Source organism: Condylura cristata, unplaced genomic scaffold (assembly GCF_000260355.1).
Source record: "Condylura cristata isolate star-nosed mole 26May11 unplaced genomic scaffold, ConCri1.0 scaffold00011, whole genome shotgun sequence".
NCBI classification, from domain to species: Eukaryota; Metazoa; Chordata; class Mammalia; order Eulipotyphla; family Talpidae; genus Condylura; species Condylura cristata.
The window spans coordinates 15,652,385-15,661,032 of record NW_004567112.1 but is presented as its reverse complement, the minus strand read 5'-3'; positions in this window follow the sequence as shown (position 1 = coordinate 15,661,032).

Sequence of the window (8,648 nt, the reverse complement as noted above, 5' to 3'; positions counted from 1 at the left end):
AAAAAAAAAAAAAAAACTTAAGTAAGGAAAGGAACCATGCGAGGAGAATCTGAGGGGCTGGCAGACAAGGCATCTCGTGATTGCTTTTAGGAGAGAGAAGGCAGGGCCCCTAGTGATGTTGAGATTTTCCAAGTCAACCATTGACCATTGACCTTGATGGCTTCTCTCTTCTTCCTGCCAGGGTCCCTTCCTCAGAAGGCCAGCTTCTATTACTTAGATTTTGGTGATGAGCGTGGTTCAACAACTTCATTCCCTTTGTTTGGGATCACCCCTTCATCATGTTGTGCTGTATTCAGAAGTAAAAAAAAAAAAAAAAAGGCTTATTTTTCTGTCTTGGAAAATTGAGATATTAAGACAATGAGATAATATTTGAACAGATAATCTATACAGTGCTACATTCAATTTGATTTAAAGCCACCATGTGCTGTCTCTGACATATGCCTCACTAAATTAGCTGTGACTTGCTGATAATAATTCGACATTTAGGGATTCGTTTCATTAAAAGACAGCAATGAGCCAAAGAAAAATAATGTGATGTGGTGACCTTAGCAGCTGCTACCCATTCATAATCAGAGAACCAGTATCCCTTGGATCCTACAAGCTGCCCACATCCATGAAAAAATGAAAGTCATATGTGGGTGGCACCTCATTTGTAGTCTGTCTGGTCTTTGGCAATGTTGCCCTGCCCACCCTAGCAGTGCTAAGCATCTCTAAGAATTGAGATAAGTCAACTTCTTTGCATTTTATTTGTTCAGGAAGAACTTGGAAAGGATGTCAACAAGATGAAAAGTTCAAAACTACTCATAGAAGATGTGCCCTCAAGAGTAGAATATTTAATGTCAATAGACCAGCTGTTTAAAATTGTGTCAAGCTTGATCTCTATTGGAGAACAACGAAGAACAACAAAATAGCAGGAAGCCACCTGACAGATGGGTTTATTGCTGACTTTTAATGACTTTAGCCCAAAGATTTGAAAAATCTGCGTCAGATGATGAGTGTTCTCTTGTACTTCAGCCTGACTCAGAAGACAGGTGTGGTTTCACAAAACATGTCCACACTAGGACTGCTATCATTAAAATGAAGGCCATATCCTATTATCTGGTTTGTGATTACCACTGTTTTCATCATAGGTGTATCTTACACGGACACTCAGCCTCCCAGCCTGATGTAGGCATTCACATCAGTCCACCGATTATAAAACTCATCTGAAAGTTTCTGAACAATCGTTATGCCAGCAGTTCCTGACATGTGCTGTGGGGATCCCGATGTTTTGGCCATTTGTTAGAATTATATGTAAGTCATATTACTTAAATTCAGTAAATAGTTGACTTCTGTAGTGTTTTGAGAAATGCATATAGCCATGTGACCACATTCAAGATTCAGAACAGTTCCATTGCATCCTCAAATTAAGGTCCATTGTAGTTCATGGTTTTGCCTTTTCCAGATCGACATATATGAGTTACAGGCTTGGAGCATTTTGAGTCTCTTTAGCTTAGTATTGAGATTTATCTATGTCATTATGTAGATCCTTCAGGATTCCAGAAGTATGTGGGAGCTTTTCAAATCCTTTATGGCTCTCTTAACTTTTTAAAAAGCTGATTATTTGCCCCAGCTGTTATCCATTGCTTCAGGCAGCTACAGTGTTGGACAAGAAATGCCTCTAATTGTTTTCAGCAGCTGTTCAGGGAAAAGTACTCGTTCTTATGTCACTGAGGTAACTTCCATTTACTGACTTTTTAAAATGTAGAACCAACCTTCCATTCCCAGGATAAATCCCACTTGAACACCATGTATTTTTCTTTTTATGTATTGTTGGATCTTGCTGAAAAATTTTTTTTATGTCTCTATGCATGAAGAGACAGGCATTGGCCTGTCGGGTTTTTTGTTTGTTTGTTTGTTTGTTTTGTAGTTTTTCTTTAGTATTGGGGTATTAATGGTTCCATAAAAAATTTGGGATTTGCTCCTTTTTCTTTATTTTCTGCAAGTATTTATTAGGTATTAGTTCATCTTAAAATCTTGATAGAGCTTTCTGTTAAACCAACTGAGTCTGGTATTTTATTTATTGGAAAGATTATAATTATGAATAAAATTTCATTAACAGGTACATTATTTGGATTTTTTTTTTTGATTGAATGCCAATTGCTGTATCTTTCAAGAAACTAGTCCACTCAACTAAATGTAGACATAAAGTTGTTCATAATATCTGTAGGACCTAAGGTGATGTCATTTCTTTCATTCCTGATATTTGTAATTTGTATTTCTCTTGAGAATTCACTGTGACATAATGATCTTTTTCAAAGTTGTATTATTTATTCATTTAGTTTTACTGTCTTTATTTTTTTATTAAGACTTAATTTTTAGACATTGAGTTTTGAGGGGCAAGGTTTCCATGTGTCCAAAAATGTGGTTTGTTTGTTACAGTTCATTATTGTGCCTGAGGACATCTTAGTTGCATCCAAGTTTTGGTGATGCTATAAACATCTGTGTGCAGGGTTTTATTATTGCTAGTGTGTGGGGGGAGAAAAGCTCATTTCATCTTTCTACAGTCCCAGAAGATGTGGAAAATGTAAATTTTTTAAAAAAAATAAGCAAAGGAGTGTGAATTTTAGGACAGAAGGTCTTGGACCATCAAGGGATTATCTGGTTGTTTATTCTTTTCCCAAACAACATCTAAAGTCATTCAAATTCCTTGTATGTATTTTAGCCCTTTGCCAGATTTCTTTGTTTTAAACCTAGAAGTTCTGGAACACCCACCTGGTGACTGGAGCAGATGCAGTGGGTTTTGCCTGTCATCAAGTCTTCTGATTTCTTTTATTACAGCTCTGTGACAGAAATGATTAGTACTGATTATATAACTATAATCTTTTTGGTCTCAAATGAGGCCATAACAACATCAAATTAAATTGTAAGAAGGTATTACGTGTCCTATTTATTGCAACATTTGAGGTTTGTCCTCAGAAAGATGCACATACAGCTTAGGGTGTTTTACTCCAAACCATTCCTTCACTGTAGAAAAATAACAGTGTGATGAGTATTATGGACTTTGGCCTGATAGGGAGCATTTGCCCAAGGATTTCCAAGACTTGCCAGCAGAAGTGAGCAGTGCACGCCAGGTTTGCTCCGAGTCTGTCTGCACAGGCTGTCTTTACGCTGAAATGGCTTATCTGCTGCAGTGGCCATGTACTGCTTGCCTCTGAGTTCTTCCTCTAAGCTACTCAGCTTTCACTGTTGCTCTTAGTGATAAATTTATGGAAGAAATAGGACCATGGAATTTTGGGAAAGGCTCGTTACTTTTAAAGAGATAGAGAACAGGGTATCTTCTTCAGGGCACTGTTAGATCTGGATGTGATGTGAAGCTGTCAAGGAACTACAGCCACAAGGACAGAGTCACCATAGTGAGGCGATGAGAACTGAAATACATTTGTTCCTCAGTGACAGCATTGAGGGCCTGAATAACTCAGAGAGACACCTGACCACTGGATTTCCTGCATGCCTGATCATAAACTCCCTTATTAACTAATTTCAGTTGGTATTTCAGCTATGGAAGTAGAGAGCATCTTCACTGATAATAGTCATTAGTAATAGTGTCCTGCAGATAGAGATGTTCATGTACTCGGAACATGTGGAGATGCTAGTGTGCACATTCTACATGTTAGTGGAGCCAGTCACTCTCTGGCATTGCCTTTTCAATCAGTTGATTCCAAAAGTACAAGTATCATCATGTGGAACTCTGCTTAACATTTGATCAGACAAGAGAAACCAGCTTTTACTGTGGTTCTGAGTGATTCACACAGGATCAGGATGTAGGTTTTTGTTTGCTTCATGGTTTTCGCTGTGGTGATGGGGAAAGACATGATTCTAGGCTCTCAACTATTCAAAATACTTAGAAGCTTGGAAACTTACCAAAATGCTGTAGACCAATTAATTCTATGTCACTATAATATTGTGCAAATGTTAGCAATTCTCAGTGATGAACTTAAAATAAGGCTGTTCTTGATGACTTTTACCTTCTATTCATTTCTCTCGGTAGCAAACATGCTATTTGTCCTGCATAGCACATTTTTATAGGATAGTTAGTGTAGTATAAAATCAAATACATTTTATAAGTTGTTTTTTTTTGTTTGTTTTGCACTTTATCTAGTTTTGTTCAGCTCATTGATATTAAATGAAACAGTCACAGCAGGAAGAATATCTGCAAGCTATACTAAAACTTAAAAGAAAATGTTACCATTCTGATGATTGCAGATCCTCTACCTCTTTGACTGCAACTACATGACTTAACTAACATTTTAATGATAAAGGTCCAATAAACAGTCTTTCCCTCCCCTCAGAGCTAATATGAAGCAACTTTAACTTCCAGGTAGGAATTTTATAATAATTCCATGTAACTTGCATGAGTATCATAAGTAAGTTTCACAAAGTAACTAATTAATGTGTTGCGATCACTGAAATAGTGTTTGGAGGGGTCATTTGGGTAGGAAGTCAAAAATCTAAATTGAAAACCTGGACGGACATACCCCAAAACCTGGACGGACATACCCCAAAACATTGGACGGACTTCCCCCACCTGAGAAGTTGCATCCAGGTTGTTGCAGTCCTGTTGCTTCACTGTGCATGGAACCTCATGTCAGTGGCCAAGGCAGTGTTTTCTTAGCAATTACTTGTGGGCAGAGAGCACTATTCTTGGCACAGGAAAAATACAAAAGGGCACTCTTTGCTTAAAGGGGTGAAAATGAGACTGATATATGATCTTTGGGTTCCCATTTTTGGTTGGTCTGGGTTAATTCAGGCATCTGAGAAAAACTGGCAGAGGATAGTCATTTATGTAAACCTTAATTTATTTATTCTGTTTGTGAGGACTATTTTAGGTAAGGAGAGATGGACAGACACAAATAGGTGACTGATGAATGGCAGAAGAGTTTTCTCTGATGCTTAGATTAGTGGGGGAGGTTTGGAGGGGATTTCCATTAGTTTCAAGATCTGCTAAGTTGACAAGTCAAAGGGAATCTAGTCACAAAAGCCAGAAATATTTCTGAAACAGAAAGTTACTTTTGTAACTTTCCCCAGGACAGGAGAGTGCCCTAACAATGATGGACTCATGCCCTCGGAGACTTCCTGCTTTATCAATCTGCACACTCGTCCAGGGACACCCTGGGGGTTGTTCTAGGACCCAGGCAGTACAGGGGAAGAAATGGATGAGATCAATGACGATTTTGCAAAATTAGCATAGTATTAAATCTCACAAAACAGCTTAAAAGGTGCAGATGTCTTTTTTCTTTTTTTTTTTTTTTTAAGATTTATTTATGCATACAGGCCTGCGGTGCAGGAACTGTGAGAGGATTCACCAGAGACAGAGTTGGATCAGAACAGGCAGATCAACGAAGTACACTGCTGAGGGGAGCAGCAGGCGGGACAGGAGAGGTCTGCTGCGCCCTGTGGTCACCTCCCAGGGCAGGGATCGAACTCATGCTGAAGTGGCTTTAGCTTCTTAGTGCTGTGCTTTAACCCACTGCGCCATCAGAGAGGGCTCACAGATGTCTTTTAACAACTTGACAAGGAGGCTTTCTGGGTAGCCAAGAATATCCTCTCCTCATATTTGAGCTGGAGACTGTTCTACTACTGGGACACCAGTATCCAGTTAGAGAGAGCACAAATGTTAACATCCCCTGGGTGACACTGGCTAGAACATTAACAGAACTTCAAGGGTCAGCCCTAAGTCTAATGCCTGTGGAGACCGTCTGGGCTTTTCTGTGCTATGAAACTGAGCACCCGCCCCACCTTCTCTCTCCACACCCCTAGTTCGTGATGCTTGTTTGTTTTCTTAAGAGTCCTTGGAGAGATGGGCTAGATTTTTATCTTTTACTGCCTACATATATAACAGGCATCCAGTGAAACTTTCTCTCTTCCCAGCTCCTGGGTAGTATTCACACTACCATCACTCACCTCTGAGGATATCTGCTGGCACTTCAAACTCAACGCTTAAAAACAGGCCTGCTGTACTCCCACGTTTCTCCCCTCTCCTTAGCCCTCAGTGTTGGATTCATCTTTGCGTTTGCAGGGCCTAGTCATGTCAGGCAAAGTATTCAGAAGACATTTACTCTAACTGGAGTGAGAAAAAAGAGGACAGAAAAGAAGGACGAGGGGAAAAAAGTAAAGAAGGAAATCATAAAGATGATGAAGGAGAGAAGTAGAGAAGGGTGGGGTGGGGGCAATGGAATCTGTTGCCTTGAGGCCTGGTGCTCACAAGAAGTTAGGCAACTTCCTAGTCATTGGGGCTTGAGACAACCCCCTGCGACTCAGGAAGGATAGAAGGAGAGAGTGCATGTAGGAACCTTGGAAGAAGAGCTAGAACACTTTCCCAGTTCATCCCACTGTCCTACCAGCATTTTCGTGACTGCTTCCAATATGAGTTAGATTCTCAGTGTCTTGTGTGAAGAGAGAAGGGACTTAACGGGCATATTTCCAACTCTCAGCCATCCCTGCACACACAGATAACTTCAGCAGTTGGGCTAATTTCAACTAATGGAGCATGGCTTTGTTTAACAGTTGGCAAAAATAAAAACTGTGATTGGACCCTTCATTCCTAACATAGTGGTCATTAAGATGAGGCTCTGAGATGAAGAGCTGGGGTTGAAGTTCATTTGTTTTTCCCATGGGGAATGATTTCCCTATTTTGCCTTAGGTAGGTATATGGACAAGATCTTGCTTGTTCTGCTGGCCCTGGAGTCTTTATAGTCCTGTAACTTGCTATATGTTTTCTTTCTGGGTTCTTTTGCCAGCTTATTTTGTCTGATGCGCTAATCTCTTTGAGCGGTGACATGTCATAACTGTATCCCCAAGACATTTTCAGGTAAAGGCAAGATGCAGGCACTCCTTGATTTTATTTGTGGGAGGTAAATTCTAGCCCACAGGGAAATGTGTAAGAAATATTCCATCATTGTAAAGAGCTTGGCAAAATCATGCTGACAACTGGTAGTTTTGAAGGGTGCTTAGATCTACGAAAAGAGTATTTTTCAGAGAAATTATTTTTTCAACACTTGTTCCAAAAAGAGGCTTAAAGGACCCCTGTGATTTTTTGTTTAGCCCACCTGCTATTCCTAAGGCAGCTGTCCTCTTGTGCTGAGTAGCCATTTATATAGCAGAGATTTCTGGCATCCCTGAGAGAGGTGTTTATTTTTTATTGGAATGAAGAATTTTAGTGAAATACAAATAGGCAAGAGTTTGTTAACTCCTTCTGTAAGGCCAGGAGGCAGATTGTGAAAACCATCAACAGAAGTTCCTTCCTGCTGAAACTCCTGAGACTTAAAGCATATTCATTTTTAAAGCCTTTTAAACAAAACAGAAAATAAATTATTTACATGCTACAAACTCTATTAAAAATTTTCTGCGAGTTTCTGATTAAATGAATATTGAAAACACAAGTCACTTTGTTCTCTTCAGTCCTGCTGCTCATTAAGAAGTTAGATAATGGTGTAGATTCAGGCAAGGACAACCCCATACAACTCCAGGGATTGTCCTAAAAAAAAAAAAAAATCTGAGTTCAGAGGCAAAAATCTTTCCTGTGTAAGAAAAACAACCAATTCATTCATTCTTAATAAAATAACATCTACCACACCACAAATGAAATGGGTATACAATGTATTTATGGATGGTCCTGATAGTCCACAAATCATGTGAATTACATGGATGAGACAAATCAGAAGGCAGAGTTAGCCTCAGAATGGAGAAGCCTGTTGGTATCATAGAGACCCTTCTGGTTACAGTACAAAGAATTCTCTTCTTGCTTCGCAGTTACTCAAACCCAGGTATCACACCACTGCATTGCAGCTATTTTATTGAAAAGGTAATCATCATCGTGACTGTAGATATACAAATAGGTCTGGAGATGTTTAATTATATTATTTCTTAAAGTTCTAAATAACCTCCTGTATCTGTCTTACTATATTTCATGAAGACTATTTAGTACAGCATAATACATAAGTATAGCATGACAGTCTAATGTTTTACTTGAATAAAATTTGTATTAAAATGATCCTAGTGGTAATTCTGAGGTCATCTGGCTTAAAATGTTGGTAGGCCCATCCTTGGAGCTGCCTTTGATGTTATTCCTGCCTTTAGATTTCATCATTTCTACTTATGGATTTTTTAAAAAGATTTATTAATTTATGCATTCAGAACTAGGGTATAGGCCAGAGGTGCAGGGGTGGTGAGAGGATTCACCAGAGAGAGAGTGGGAAGCAGAACAGGCCTACTGATGAAGTACACTGCTGAGGGGAGCAGCAGGCGGGTCAGGAGAGATCTGTCATGCTATGTGGGTCACCTCCAGGACGGGGATTGAACTCATGCTGAAGTGGTTTTAGCTTCCTAGTGCTGTGTTTTAACCTGCTGTGCCCCCAGGGAGGGCCCTGGATTGTTTTATATGACAAAATGTTTGATTGTTCCTGAGCATGATTGAATTTATCGTTTCTTCTTTTCTTTTCTTCCAATATGTAACCAACACTTTAGTGTGTCCTTTTCAATCATTATAAAGATTTGTCTTTAATCCAGTGCTCATAATTACATATTTGACAGAGCTCACCCTGAGACCAAAATGCACTCATTAGATGTTTACCTTTAGCCCTGCGTACTTACTAGAAGACACCACTACC